Source organism: Lactuca serriola, chromosome 8, assembly GCF_051521515.1.
Source record: "Lactuca serriola cultivar US96UC23 chromosome 8, Lser_US96UC23_V15, whole genome shotgun sequence".
NCBI lineage: Eukaryota > Viridiplantae > Streptophyta > Magnoliopsida > Asterales > Asteraceae > Lactuca > Lactuca serriola.
The window spans coordinates 199,557,266-199,574,193 of record NC_136415.1 but is presented as its reverse complement, the minus strand read 5'-3'; positions in this window follow the sequence as shown (position 1 = coordinate 199,574,193).

Below are 16,928 nucleotides of genomic sequence, written 5' to 3'. Positions count from 1 at the left end.
TGTCCACGGTTCCATTGTTTACCAAATTTTCAATAGTCTCACTTTCATTAAACAATTTTTCAATCAAGAGATTTAAGTGTACAATTTCTCTCTAAGCTAAATCTCTCTGATTCAAAGCTATCTCTAATTGGGTTTCACTTAACATTCTAGCATCTTTCTCTAAATCTAGATCCTTCTCTAACATAGCCATCTTAAGTCTCTTGTTATCCAGTCGCCCTCTCACATGGAACATCTCTTAGGACGCAATGTTCTTCTCATCTAAGGCTTTGTTATAGTCTGTAAGGACGGCAGCACAAGTGTCATTAAGATCATCTATGTAGGGTTGACAGTCATGCATACTATAATTTAAAGTTTGGATCATGAGTTTTACCTGTTCGACGATGCTTAGAGTCCCATCCTTTGCCATGTAGCAGTAGTTTTTGTTCAACATTGTTGACCCATCATCATCCGAAGTGGCCAGCATGCAGATTTTCCCTTTTCCTTTAACACTGCTGATGGTCTCTTCTTCGTCTCCGGATGACCAAACTTGATGATCTCTTTTGATATGGGCCACATATGCCCTTGCCTTTTCCTTTTTTTCCAGCTCTTGAGCCATTCTAAGGTAAAATGCTCTGTCTTTGACTATATTGTCCTTACAATCATTTGCAAAGTGATTTTCTTTATTGCATTTGTGACAAATCACTACATCAGTCTTGTCTTCTGATTGAGTACCGGACTCAGTGTTCTGAGGAGACTGCGGTATCTCCTTTGGTTGATTGTTCTGAGAGCCTTTGGGATATCGAGAATGGTTGTTCTGAGAACCAAAGTTACGGTTGAATGGAGGTTTGTTGAACTATTGATTCTTACGGAAGGAGGGAGGTGGTATACGGTTGAACTGTTGACTAACCAGAGCAATAGCCTTCTGAAACTCTTCTTCATCATCATACTCAGAATCTGCTTCGTATGACTGTGGCGGAGTGTCATACGATGAAGATTAGGATGACTGCGGTGGGGCTTGTGCAATGAGAGCAAGCGGTCCTCCGAAGTCATCACAGTCTTTGAGTATAGTGGATTCTTGTGCTTGAAGCTCTCCATAGAGCTTGTAGAGTGACAAAGAGTGCATCTTCCTGTCGCCTTAAACTATCATCTTAGCCGTAGTCCAATGTCTTCCTAGACCATTAAGAAACTAGAGATTGGTTTCATGGTTACTGTGGATGGTACCCGCATTGGATGACTTAGTGACTATCAGGTTGAACCTCTAGAAGGAGTCTTCCAAACTTTCACCAGTATGAGCTTTAAAGTTGTTGAAGTCATTGAGTGCTGTAGTGAGCTTCTTGTCTTGTGCTTGTTCTGAGCCTTCATACAGATTCTTGAGTACATCCCATATCTCTTTTGCTGATTTGCAGTTTATGATAATATCAAAGTTGTCAGGCGCAATGCCACAAGAAATTTCATAGAAAGCAACGGCATCATTTTCCATTTTATCGAGATCATCCTTGGTGAGACGGCTCATGGCTGGTTGACCTCCTCCTAGCCTAGTTGCAGCGCCGTCAGTTTGGACTGGTGTAAGAACTGGAACGTGTGGTCCTTCTTCCACGGATCGCCATACATCTCTTCCCAGTCTTCTTAAGTACCTCTCTGCAATGAACTAATTATTCTCCAAGAACACTCCAAACCACTTAAAAACGCCTTCTTTTGCTCACAAGATTCAAAATAGGGTTAGGGTTTCAAGAGAGGACATTGAAGGGTGGAGGTTGAGAATGGAAAGTGTTTGGTGGAGTTAAGGAGCTTAAATAGGGATTAAAACCATCAAATTAGGTTTTGGCATCTGATCGCGTACGCCTAGCGTACTAGGCTGGCAATTTGCGATTGACCATATCTAGTACGCCCAACGTACTAGACTAAACCCAAACCTTCCTATCTTCGAACGATCATAACTTCTTTGTTCTAACTCGGATTTTGACGATCTTTATATCCGTGGAAAGGTTTTGAAGAGCCCCACAATATTATTTAAATAGCTTGGATGAAAAAATTCTCGAACAAAAATCCATATTTCATGCAAGAACCCGACCTATGACTTTCCTCTTTCTACCTTACAACCCAAAACACAATTCAAGAGTTAAATCTCTTAATTATCATTACCTCATTCCACAAGGACTAAAATTTGCCTTGTTAAGGACCAAAGCCTTACATAATCGGCTTTCGGCATACGCCTAAGAAATGGCAAGAAACATGATGTTATACCTTAGTTCTATTGGATTAGTGTCTAAGTCTATAACTATATTTGGTATGTACTTAACCCGATTGGCATGGTCCATTTGGGTTGCATGGCATCATGCATTTGGATAGACTAAAATGAGAGAAATAACACTTAAGGTTTATAAATATATTATAATTTCTAATATATTATTAAGATTATTTAATTTAGTATTGATCGAGAATTAATTTGGAATTAATTAAGTGATCAAAAGGAGACTAATTAAATATATGGGTTGATTGTGTAAATCATCCATACTTGTATAGTGGGCTAATGCTCCATGGATTATCAAGTTGGGCTAAAACCCATAGGATGCTCCATGGTGTTTTTGAACCCATGGATTATGGAAATGAAAGGCCATGACAATTAGGGTTTAAATGGTGTAACCCTAATTGTGATACACTATATAAGCATCTTATTCTTCCCAAAAATCGGCGACTATGAAGGAATGGTGAGGGCTAGTCGATTTCATGAAGTGTCTCATTTCTCTCAAGTTATTCTAAGTGTATTTGGTGTTGCATGAATCATTTGAGGTGTCACACTTAGGGCACTAGGCTTTTAAGCTCCATGGAGTCAAGCTACATCAAAAGGTATGTCTTCTAACTTATATTGTTCCATATGAATCAATGTTTTGTATGCTAGTTAGGATACTACCTTGGAATACTCATATTTGCATGTATAATAGAGAAAACTTAGATCCAAGGTATTTAGGATTGCATGTACACTTAGCAGTGTTAGAATGATCAAAACACAACAGTGGTATCAGAGCCTAGGCTTGTTTTCTTGTTATACTTGCAAAATTGGCTGAAAATTTGAAGTTTGCTGCTGTCTGCTCAGCAGACTCGCCGAGTCCATGAAAGGACTCGACGAGTCGAAGGCTAAACTCATCCGACTCGCCGAGTTGGTTCTTGCAGTCGACGAGTTGGACCCCCAGACAGCATATCTTCGACTGTTTTTGCTGGAATTGGACTAGGAACATTTCCCTAAGCTGTTTTTCAACTTATAAAGTTGTATTTGATTTGGTGATGTTCATGATAATCCAATCCAAATAAATTGTCAATAGATTCATGTTTTGTATTATTTTAATGGTTAGGCTAATTACATGAAAAATTTTGATTGAATTATCGTGTTCTTATGAGTTGCTTAGATTAATAGAAAGCTTATGTGAAATTGTTGTTTCCAATCCAAATTAATCTAAGAGTTGGTTCTAAAATATGTTTTTGTAACTTGTCCTCAAGTTATATGAAAAGTCACATTTAAGATTCATAAAACTCATAAATATTTCTAGAGGTTAAGAATAAAGAAAAGTCGTATTCTTTTAAAAGTTTAAAGTCTTCCATAACTTGTCCTCAAGTTATGGAATTTGAAGACTTTTTTGAATTAAAACTACTTTAAACACATAAGTTATGGAATTGAATAGTTTTGAATAGTTTCAAAACTTGCCCTCAAGTTTTGGAATTTGTAAAGTTTTCCCTTATGAATACGTTAATTCCAAGTGAACCCCTTAGATTTTTAAAAGTTTAAATTAAACCCTTACACTTTATAGTATTATAAGTTAATAATATATATATATATATATATATATATATATATATATATGTATAACAACAAGTCAGTCTTACCGTTAGTAGGCCTCATTCACGAAGTCGGTCTATAAGGGGTGTATAAGGTTACTGCCTATAAAATGGCAGTTTAATGGGTGTCCACTTTCACCCACCGCTTCCTTGACTGGTGTAGGGTCGTTAGCCGAATGGGTAGGACAAGGACTAGAATTATCCCTTCATTAAAAGTATTAATGATATATACTAAGTAACTAAACTTTTATAAATTCCCAATCTTAGTTACTTAGGAAAATGTGAATTTGGTGCTAACCAATGAAATTGCACTTTTCACTTTACTTAAGTCAGTTAGTCGAGCGTGTGTGGTTAACCGGCACACTAGCTGTATTTAACAAGGTAGACAAAGGGTAACTTAATGTTTATCATAGTATCGATGGAGCACGTGTGGTTAACCGGCACATCGATTGAGGGGTAAATATTAAGGTTACCAAGTATATTTGCATGGTTATGCACACCTTGTTTTGTGATCCTCGGCATCCCATTCACAAAATTTGAGAGGGCACAATCGAGATTGAAACATGCCATTGAACAGCTCAATGAATCTTAAAAGATCTAGGAGTTTCAAATCCATGTAAAACCTAATTAAATTATTTCATTTTCATGGTGGAAATTGGTGAATCATCATTCGCCTACCTTCAAATATTTTATACCTTGGATTACGGCATCCCTCTTCCAAGTTATAAAAGTATTGTGTTGGGTCCTAGCCTTAATATTTCATATTGGATGTTATATTGAGGACTTTAGATCAACTATCTATAAGGTCCTGGAAACGGATCTTTACCAATGATCAAGCAATCACCCAATCAAATAGAATGAGAAACAAAGAAGAAACAGAATCGAAACAAGCTTGCACACGCTTATATTGCATAAAACGGCTGGTACAACTTGCTCCTTTGATCGTGAACTATTGTGGCATCGACAACTATTAATGACCTACTTAACCCCTATATATAGTGGACTTGGTTCGGACACTGGGTTTACGGCCGTAAACAGGCTTACGGCTGTAAAATCAGTAATTGGCCGTAAACTAACAACCAACCTACCAAAACTGCATAAAGACTCAAAAGAACTTATTACAATGAAAGCCTAGACCAAACCATTAACTAGACCCTTCAATCTCCCCCTTGGTTTGGTGCTAGCTTGAGCTTAGTCTTTGGCGACCACCAGCACATCTGACTTCCCCATCACTCCTTTCCATATCCGTTTTTCAATGATCTCCACAACCATAGTTGTAAAGTCTTTGGCAGCTGGCTCAAAGATGTCTTCCGTAACTTTAATCTGATCATGGCTCAGCTGATGTATATCCCACTTTCCAAACTAAAGCAGGTCTCGTTTGTCGTACAAGCGTATGCATCCCTTCTAAAGGTTGATGACAGCAGACGCTGTGCTATCATCAAACACCAAGTACTCCATGGTTTGTAGAGATCTATCTGGATGATCCTGAATAATAGGAATATGCTTCACTTGTTTAGTAGTTGGCCACATCACAGCTCGAAGAGGTTGATTAGTTTTAGGATCAATCACACTTCGGTATATCTTAATGATTTAATCTGCAGTCTTCATGGAAGTAAAACCCTTTTGTACTTGTTCCTCCAAGAAATGCTTGAACTGCGTAGCCTTGGGATTTAGAGAGACATTTGAAAAAGGGGCCTTTGACAGCTCTAAAAGATCAACCCTGTTCCATGAGTTGAAATCATGATCATCTTTATATAGTTAAGTTTTACCACTCTTTTGTTTCACAATCCACGTGTTCAGAGTATCGTGAAATCCCCATGAAACCGTCCCCGACCTATCACCATATATATCTGTAAAATGATTCTCTTTAAGATCTGTGAAGGTTATAGTAGGATGATCTGCATGAGCATTCTAATCTGAGCTACTTTTAAACAAGTATTGACCTTTTCAGCAGATTTGGCCAGTTTGGCACGTTTTAAGGCCACAACACTTGAAGCTTGAGCTGGCTCTTTTTCAATCCTATCAACAACACGTGATGTCGAAGTAGATGTCACAATGGGATGAGCCTGGATGTGCAGATTAATCCTTGACTAATCAGCGGATGTCTTGAACTTATCACCAAATTCCTCCTCTAACTTCTTCTTCAAGTCAAAGTAACTTGAGGTGAGAAGATTAAAGTGCTCTTGTAAGTCAGAAATCTGCTTGGTCTTCAAAGATTTATCCACTTGAAGATCGGAAACTTGAATATTCAGATTTACATTCTCGCTCAAGAGATCATTAACTTGAATACTGAGCTCTATATTCTTTTGATCAAGCACATTTACTCTCTTTTGAAGCTCATCAATAACTGAAGCATCTTCTCCTGTATAACCTTCTCAAAAATAAATCCCTTTAGCTCTAGTAGAAGGTATTGAAGTTTGTTCCTGGGCTAGATGCATGGCTAGCCATATAGAGGCATCATCAAGATCTGTCCTGGGAGAAGAAAATCCTACTTGAGCAGAGGAGCCACCAACCTCAAAGGTGGTGCTAGGACCTCTCCTAAAAGGTTTTGTTGAGATGATGGCAGGGGTAGTTGTTGGTGTAATTTGAAGGGCCTTGAGATAAGTCAGAATCCAGAAACCCACGTCTAGGATCACGTCTTCTTTAATTTGACGGAGGTTGTAAGGTCTGGACTGTTGCATCATCACTTTGAAGTGATTCAGTTGTAGGTGAAACAACATCAAGGGGAGGAATCCTTGACACTGTCACCATTGGAGTTGTTGTATCAACCACTTGATCGGTAGTAACAGGAGTTGACTCGAGAACATCATCAGAGTCCCTTATCTCCGTTGCCGGATGAGCAACATCACTGATATTGTCAAGTAGTGTGTTGAGATTGACATTTGACAAAAAGTCTTCATTACTTCCAAAATTAGTCGGAATCTCATCTTTATCAAAGCTTGTAAGGTCAAGGTCTTCATATTGATCAGTCTCAGTCGCATTCTTAGAAGAGCCTTCATTGTAGTCACTTTCGACTTGGACTGACTGCAGGTCATGCTCCTCAACTACAGACACATTTGGAGCAACTGTCTCTTCCCCTTCCTGATCTGACACATTGATCACATCTCCTTATGACATCACCCTTTCTAATAAAGTAGGCTCAGAAGATATTTTTTCAGAGGATCCATGAGACTCGGACGCCTCATTTGGCTCAGCAAATCTTCCGAATTTTACGAGCGGATATAGCCCTTGAAAGACGACTTTTCCCTTGCGATTTTGCTTGATGAGCCCAACAGTGTGAGGGCCTAAGGACTTCATATCAAGTGTATCTCCCTCCTTGACCATATCAGGAAATTGTCTATTGATGAATAGCTAAATGCACCTAGGATACATCAAGAAGGTATCCCATGTGATGGCATTGATGTTGACCACAAACTCCTCCAAGATAAACCTTGAAAAGTTGAAGCCAATCCCTGCAGCAAGAGAAACAATAGCTCCAGTTTTTCTCAGAGATATTTCATCCACACCAGACCTCCTGACAGAGATGCAGCTCATGAACACATGAGATAGGAATCTCCAATAAGGTGGCAGAAGCTTCTTCACTGTAGGAGGAGAGTGGCCTTTGTACCCCATCTTCTACAAAATTTTCCGAGCATCTTCAATCCCGATCTCAGTGTGAAAACTAGTTAGGTCATTGATCAGCAACGTTTCTCTAATGAACTGCTCATTGATCACAACCTCGCATCCTTAAACGATTCCATCCACAGTCACAGCTCCATTGTCATCTCTTTTCATCTTGGCAGTCTGCTAGAACTCCCTTATGATATTATGATAAACCACAGTGTTCATGGTGATGGCAGAGGCCAGGCAGCATTCTTTCCGTTCGTGAATCATTGACCTGAATTCTCCATGTGCCACTGGAGGATCTGCCAGTACAATCGCCAGGTTGTGTGTGTCTGCAAATTTTAAGCTTGCCATTTGATCTTCACTAAAACGTACCAAGTAAGAAAAGAAATACATTTGAGAAAATAATATTTCAATTGATTTAACTTTAGCCAAAAATCAATTATTTTGTCTTAAATTTGAGTTCAAGGTCAACCAGGAGTTTACGGTCAACTTGGAGTTTACGACCGTAAACCCGTGGCCGTAAGCTCACGGCTGCAAACGGAGTTTACGACCGTAAGCTCCCTAGCCGTAAGCTTAGGCCGTAAGCTTGGGCCGTAAGCTCCGACAGACCCATTTTCGTCGATTTTAGGCTTAAAACTCAACGATTTCGTGAAGCAAATACATATCCACGGTCGGAATCTTACTACCTTTGAGGTGATCGGAGCAATTTCACAGAAAAAGGGAAAAAAATTTAAAGATGAGAGAGAAAAAGAGAGAATTTGCGGTCGGAAGCTGAAAAGTGAGGGAGTTTCCAGCTATAAACCCTCTTATATACTCTTGACCTTTTTACCTGCTGTCCACACAGTGTTAAGGCACAATCCAATATTTCAAATAATTTTCAAAAATAAAACTTTTGAGGATATAAAAAATAAAATAAAAATTTCTATAGTTTAGAAATAAAAATAAAGAATAAAAACTTTGACAATTTTTAACAGTATAATAAAAATTAAAATTGACATAGACAAAAATAAAATTAACGACAAAATAAAATAAAACAAAACAAAATTAAAATAATTACCAAAATTTAAAATTTAAAATTTTGATAATAACAAAATAAAAATAAAATGAAACAAATATAAAATTAAAATAAAATAGACTAAACTTATCTAAACAAACACTGAATATAATTTTGTGACTTAGGGATCAATGTTGTTAGACAGCTTTGGTCTACTTATCGGTACCTTTACCTTCATGTCTATGTATGATCGATCGTCGGTATTATGGTCCACTTAAACACGAAAAATTGTGATAAAATTTGGACAAGCTAATAAAGACAAGACCCTTTTGATTCTATATTCTTAAATAAATTTCCTATACTAGGGACCATTTATCTGACGACGACCAGGGATAATGTTGTCCACCTAAATTGAGCAACGAGATCTACAGACAATCTGTAAGTCTTCAATTTTAATTGTACTAGAACATGTTTCCCGCTTCCTGATATGCTCCAGTAATCAAGAACCTCCAGAATACTCCTTACATCGGGTGGGCAGATAATTATTAAGAGAGAAGATAGATTTAGAATGCATATGCTATACACCCAGGTCGGATCTCTTCCAATCACGTAGAGGATGAAACATATGACTAACTGTAGTTTCAGAGGGATTGAGAAAAAAAATGATGCATATACTATGTACTAGGTCGGATTGTAATACACGCAAAGGAGACAGTATATGGCTAACAGACAGAAAGAATTGCATAGAGAGAAGATGCAGAGAGAAAGAATTGCATATGTTACAGTCCAGGTCGGATCTCTCGATCACGTAGAGGGGGCAACATATGACTAACAGACAGAAAGAAAGAAAATAACCTTCTACATACCTAATTTATTGGAATTTCCCAGTCACCCCATCAATACTGGAATTAATGACAAATACCGCATATCGAGGAAAAGTTAATCCACAGTTCTAGATACGGGTTCTTTTAATGTGACTAGTAGATTCCCATATATATATCCCTGCTCAACCTATCCGAGCATCGTATTGTCAGGCTAAATGGATCTAACTAGTTCAAGATTTGTTAAGTCCTTGAATTCCTTAAGTTCAAATCTTCCTAGTCTAGTCCATTTAGAATCTTTCATGCCTACCAGCGCATCGAACACAGAGCGAAGACAATTTAATTTTGGTACGTTACGCAGATTCAGATTGCCTGCTATCAAATGATAATATCACTTCCCTACACATCACCTACAAGCAAGACTATCAGCAACATATTTTTGATTTTCTAATTTTTATTGTTTTTGGATTTTTGAAATTTTTAATTTTTTTGTTTTGTTTTTGTTTATTTCTCCCCCTAAATTTATGCATGGGTGAGAATGAAATCACTAAAATGCGCAAATTTAAACTAAGCTAACCAAAAATAAAATTGAAAATAAGAATTAAGAAAAAATAAAAATAAAAATAACTTAAAGTGAGTAAAAAAATAGAAAAATAAAATTAATCCTCAAAACGAATCATTTTCAAAAATCCCACAAGCACATCGAATTGAGCTTTGTTAAAAGGCTTGGTGAACAGATCCACCACATTATTAGCAGTGGGAACCTATTCCAGCCGGATGAGTTAACGTTCAAAACAGTCTCTGATAAAATGAATTTTAATATCAATGTGCTTGGTTTTGGAATGTTGGACAGGATTTTTAGCAATTTGAATTGCGACCATATTATCACAGTAAATAGGGGTTTCTAGATATTTCATATCGTAATCCAACAGCTGATGTTGGATCCAGATAACTTGAGAGCAACAAGCAGATGCAGCAACGTATTCCGCTTCAGTTGTTGAAGCTGAGACGGTGTGATGCTTCTTGCACTGCCACGACACCAGCCGATCTCCAAGATATTGACACCCACCTGAAGCATATAAATCAAATTCAAAATTCTTTGGATACCAAAGACCGAATTTTGGGCTGCCTTTGATATACCAAAAAATTCTTTTGACAACATTAAGATTTGAAAATTTAGGATTAGCCTGATATCGTGCGCATTGACAAACTGCAAACATGATGTCTGGGCGGCTTGCAGTAAGATACATCAACGATCCAATCATCGATCTGTAGTGTGTCTGATCTACGGATTCGCCATCAGCATCTAGAGTCAGCAGAGGTCTTTTGGCCGTCTGCGTCGATGCAGGTTTAGCATCTTGAAACACGAAATTCTCAACAATATCCTCCACATACTTGGCTTGATGTATCAGGATTTCGGTTGAATTTTGTTTGAACTGAAGCCCCGGAAACATGTTCATTTCTCCCAATGAACTCATCTCGAACCTCTTTTTCATAACGCCTTCAAACTCCTTGCATAGCTATGGACTGGTAGACCCGAAGATAATATCTTCAACGTAGATTTGAACCAGAATCTGATCATTACCAACATGCTTGATAAACAAAGTTTGATCGATAGTGCCACGAGAGTATCCATGCTCGAGCAACTGCTTTGTATGGGTCACATACCACGCTCAAGGAGCATGATGTAACCCATACAATTCCTTGTCCAACTTGTAGACTTGATTAGGAAACTTCGAGTTAACGAACCCAGGGGGCTGATCAACGTAGATTTCTTCCTTCACCTTGCCATACAAAAAGGTTGTCTTGACGTCCATTTGATAAACCGTAAAGTTCATGTAAGAGGCATATGCAAGAAAGATACGAATAGCCTCCAAGCGAGCTACTGGAGTATAAACCTTAGTATAATCAACACCCTCGACTTGTTGAAACCCGCAAACCACCAATCTAGCTTTATTTCGCACTATAACCCCTGAATCATCATGCTTGTTTCGATAGACCCATCGTGTGTCAAGAGACTTTTTTCCCTTTGGTAACTCAACCAATTTCCAAACACCGAGCTTTTCAAACTGATTCAACTCTTCAATAGCATCTACCTAGCTGGGCTCATTCAGAGCCATTTCAACATTCTTGGGCTCTATTTGAGAGATAAAGCAAGAATAGAGACATTGTGACAACCCGATATTTCAACTCTTTGTAACGACCAAAGTGGGTCAAGTATTTTAACTACTTCTGAATAATAAAAATTTACTTTCATAATAAAATGTACAAATAAGTTCTATTTAATTTCCTTCTATGTTTAAATGTCTTTGAAACATGATCGTACGTGAAAAGAACGCCCAAATCTGACTTCATATAGCTAAGTTATGATTTTTCCAAGTTCGGCTTAGCAACAGACAGCTAAAAACTCGAATCGGAAATCGAGCGACTTTTGGCCGGAATGACCTAAACGAGAATCGAAGGTCTCGACATTGGTATTCCAGCGGTAAAAAGTCTGGCAAAAGCCGACATCAGATAAAGAAGTTATGAATTTTCAAAGAAAATCCTTAAACACGATGGATTTTTAATAAATAATAAAAAAAATAATTTCGGAATTTGCCGACGGAGTCTAAACGAAAGTTGTAGAGCGTAGTCTCACCTACGCGAGGATATAAAGACCATCGAAAACGGAGTTCGTATGAAGAAGATATGAATTTTTGAAGTTTATTAAATAAATTAATTATTTATTTTAATCAAAATTCGGATATTATCCGAAGGGGAGTCAGCGTCCTCATCCGAGGTACGCGCTGCGTACCCCTGTACGCCCTGCGTAACCGAGAGGATTGGCCTCTGATCGTCCACGTCGCGCTATCCGAAGAAACCGACCCGTCCGACCCGTCCGAAGCCCCGACCCACCGTCCCATCCGACCCGCGTACCCAGCAACCCGTCCCATCCGAAGCCGAGGCAGTCGAGGCTTCGGTCATGCATGACGTACACGTACGCGCTGCGTACGAGCGTACGCCCCGCGTACCGAGGCAGACCAGCCTTCCTATAAATAGGATGCGAGGGTTTCCAAAGAAAGGGCTCATTTCTCTTCTCTCTCTCTCAACTTTGCCTCGTTTTCCGTGTCCGTTCAAACCCGAAGCTCTGGTCTTTTTGGCTCAAGTCCTGAAGGTCGATTTTACTCCTGAGATTCCCGAGAATCCCGAGGAAAATCCGTTTCCCGAGACGAAACTCTGCCCGGTTTCCCATCTCGCTATCTCCAAAACTTTCAAATGAGTTTAATACCCCTTAATCAACCGTTTTAATTATTCTAAATACTTTTATATGCTTTCAAGGGGGGGATTACAAGTAAAACACACGAGTATTATCGTGTGTTACATAAAGAAACTCTTTTATATACTGTTATATATTCAAATCACATGCGATTTATAAACCTTGAAGGAACTTTTATATATATATAACATATGTTACAATAGCATTTTATCTTTTAAAATATAAAGTTGTTGTAATGCATTTATAAACTAAACTGTTCTTAGATTATTCTTTTCTATCTTAGACTCTACACCAAAAATCTATGCTTTCATAAACAAGTGATTCTTTTTCTAGGTATTTGTAAACAAACAAGACACACTTTTTGAAAACTATAATAGGTATAGTTTTACGAACAGATTTCTAACTCTTATGTACTAGAAACATATATTTCAAGAAGTTTACTTTCGTATACAAGAACAAACGTAACATTTTAACAAGTAGATCTGTTTTTATACCACGGTTTGTGAGACACTAACTTCATGTACGTTCGAGTACACATTTCAAGTCCTGTATTATATACCAGAATCCCTTGGAGGGGGAGCATGGTGTTTGTGTATAGATCTATACGGGCTTGACAACCCGCGCCCTGACTGTTAGCCGCAGTCCACCGTTTGGGGTGACAAACGTCATAACATTCCAACGCCTGAAGAATGTTGTGTATAGGCATTCAGAGTCAATAGTATGGTTATAAAACTCACAAGGGGTATTAAAAATGCATTGATTTACAAGGTTTTCAAACTCATTGGTTATTTTACATTTACATACATTTTGGAAACAAACATTGGTCTTGAGTGAAGGCTACTTTTATACTAGTAGAAAATATAGGATTTTCTAAACACAAACAAACAAAGATAAAACATTTCATTTCATTCAAACATTGTCACTTAAATACTTATGAAATTCACCAGCTTAAATGCTGATCTACTCTTTCAAAATTTCTTGTATGTCCCAGGAAATCAGTAAATTTCAGGTATTCATTTCGCTTTTGATGAAGGGATGCTGCGGCGCCAGTTTAATCTCGTATTTTTGACATCATATTGTAATTGAGTTTTGAACATGTAACTTTTGACAAATGTAAACTTTCAATTATATATATGAAGGTTGTATTGCTTTCTTTACTATGTATTCATTTGTTACGCTACCACATGAAGTCATCCGCCCCCGAACGTTTCCGCCGTTCAGGTTTGGGGGTGTGACAGATTGGTATCAGAGCAATGTTTATAGTGAACTAAGTATATCGAACCACATAAGATATACAAACTATAAATGCTTAAGGGACTAATACTCTCTGACAAAACAAATTTTCTTTTTACACTTAAGCAGCATTTCGTTCAACTTAAATTGATAGTTCATTTAAATACAATTACATGCATACCACAAACTATTTTCATGTTATACAACTATACAAGTATTTAGACAAGTTGACACTATGATTGAGACTCGATATATGTAATCAGATTTTGGACAAATATAGCGTGATCAACTATATTTGCCCAAGATTGGACCAACGTATATCGAGGAATGATCGTAGTAAGCAACAAGTCAAACCTTACCAAACCATTACAAGAATCAAACACAAGAACTTAAATACTATAGGAGTATTTGCTATCTAAACTAGTTTAACTTACATGTTTTACATGTTCCGACCTTATTCAATTCTTATAACCCTATTTCTCGTACAGTCAAATGGCTGGATTTCACCACCCTGGCGACCCCTACTTTCCCAACCAAGGCAACGGAGGATGGATCGAAGATGATCCCGAAGAGGACGAGGAACCCATAGAAGTGGGTGATGACTCCGGTACCGACTCAGAGTCGGAAGTTATCGATCCACCACCCATTCAACCTCCCATCTTCGTAAGGAACTTTCAAGGACCGACTCCCGTCTGGGGAAGTCACCTCCACCATTGGAGCCAACAGCAAAACCTACGCCCTCCTTATGGCATGTGCCGGGACTTCTATGATGTCCGCGGCGGGGGTTCGGCTGATCGAGCACTCCCGGTAATGGTGGGTAAGTTAGCCAATCTGTCCTATCAGTCTGGAGTACAAGCTAGTCGACTCCGGGATATCAACGTGGAAGTGCAGGTTCACACTTCTGACATCCGTAGGTTGGACAAGATGCAAGACAACGCTCAATTCCAAACCGAAGCGTTTCAAGCGCAAATGATTGCAGCCCTCACCGAACTAAGGGAACAACAAGCCGCTTTCGATAGGCGTCTAATGGAGTCAAAGCAATCAGATACGGAGTCAAGCTCCAAGCGCAACCTTCGACGCAAGTAGTGCTTGTCAAGGACTCAAATTTTGTTATAGCTTAGGACCTCGGCTAAAAGTCTTTAAATTTCTCGAACTTTGTAATCAGAGACCCTTATAGGGGTCAAATTTTCATGATCGTTGTAACAACTTTTATATTAATATAAGTGGCACTATTACTACTATGTTGAGTATTTCGTTCGAACCTTGAATGGTCTTTGTGAACCCAAATACTTGTTTCATACCTTCAGTCTTACAAATAACTTTCATTCTTCTATTTTAAGACTCATACTATCATCTGTTGTTGAACTATAACGATTTAGTTCATGAGACACATACATTTTTCCATTCTATGAAATTCTTATCCTTGTCTTTTCAAACTATAGTTGAAGGATGCCTCTGCGTAGGAATCCAAGGCGAAACAACGGTGAAGAAGCACCTATACCACCACCACCTCCACCACCCCAATTTGATGCTGTAATGTTTCAAGCAGCAGTCACCGCAGCATTGGCAGCTGCCATGTCACAGATCAATAACTCGAGTGCTAATGGCTCGGGATCTGGCACACACCCATCCAACCATGGCGAGAGTCATGGACCGTTCGAGAATGCACCTATAAGGACTTCACTAATGCCAAGCCCCGGATGTTTTATGGTACTGGTGGTGTGATGGCCCTGAGGCAGTGGATTGAAAGGACGGAGGCAGTCTTTGAAATCTGCTCCTGCCCCGAGCACAGCAAGGTCAAATTTGCAACTTTCACCCTTCTCGATAAAGCTTTAACTTGGTGGAATGGCCACGTTAAAGTACTTACCCTAATCGTGGCAAACTCCATAAGCTGGGAGAGCTTGAAGGCCATGATGATGAGAGAATACTGCCCACGGGGAGAGATTCAAAAGCTTGAACACGAGCTATGGACTCTCGGAATGGTGGGTACCGACATCGCTACTTATACCAACAGATTCTGCGAACTGGCAATCCTTTGTCCAAATATGATTGCTCCCGAGAGCAAGAAGATAGAAAGGTACATCTGGGGACTGACGCCCCAAATGCGATCAAGCGTGTTAGCTTCTAAACCTGACACCTTTGAAAGTGCTAAGGAACTGGCACAATCTCTGATCGACTACGGAGGTCATCAGAACTCAACCACTTCTGCACCAGCACCACAGAAAGGAAACAACAACAACAACTACTACAACAACAACAACAACAACAACAACAACAATGGCAGGAAGAGAGCGTGGATTAAAGGGAAGGGTGGGTCTTCCCAAGAATCCGCAAAGAAACAACTGGTTTTAGTAAATGCTGCCATCGTACCTGCTACAGCCCCTACAAATACCTACCCAACAAAGCCTTATATAGGTAACCTCCCAAAATGCACCAAATGCAATTACCACCACCATGGACCTTGTCGAGAAATGCAGTGCGCCAACTGCAGTAGGAAAGGACACACAGCCCGTTTCTGCAAGGAAGCCGCAAAGCCGATCACTCAAGTTCCCGGTGCGGGTGTAGGGCAGGCTTGCTACGGTTGTGGCGAGGTGGGCCACTACAAGAGAAACTGTCCTAAGGCAGCAGGCACCGGAGGTGTGGGACGAGTTTTGGCAATAGGCCATGACGAAGCTGTAGCTGACCCAACTATAGTTGCTGGTACGTTCCTTCTCGATAATTCATACGCATGCATATTATTCGATAGTGGAGCGGAGAGAAGCTTCGTGAGTCAAAACTTTATTCATTTACTTAAACCTAAACCTAGCAAGTTAGAAAAATCATTCACTGTAGAGATGGCCAATGGAAAAACCGAAAACACAAATTGCATATACATGGGTTGTACGTTAACATTAGACGGCCATTCTTTCCCAATCAATCTCATGCCGGTTCAAATTAAAAGTTTCGACGTCATAGTCGGCATGGATTGGTTGAGTCTTCTTCGCGCCGACATCATGTGCTTTGAGAAAGCAGTCCGTCTTAACCTCCCTAACAACGAAACATTAGTTATCAACGGCGAAAAATCTAGTACAAACCTTCGCATCATTTCGTGCATCCAAGCTCGAAAGTGCTTGCGGAAGGATTGTCGAGCATTCCTAGCGCACATCGTCGATACAAGTCAAGAACTGAAGGACATCAAGAACATCTCAGTAGTACGCGACTTTCCCGA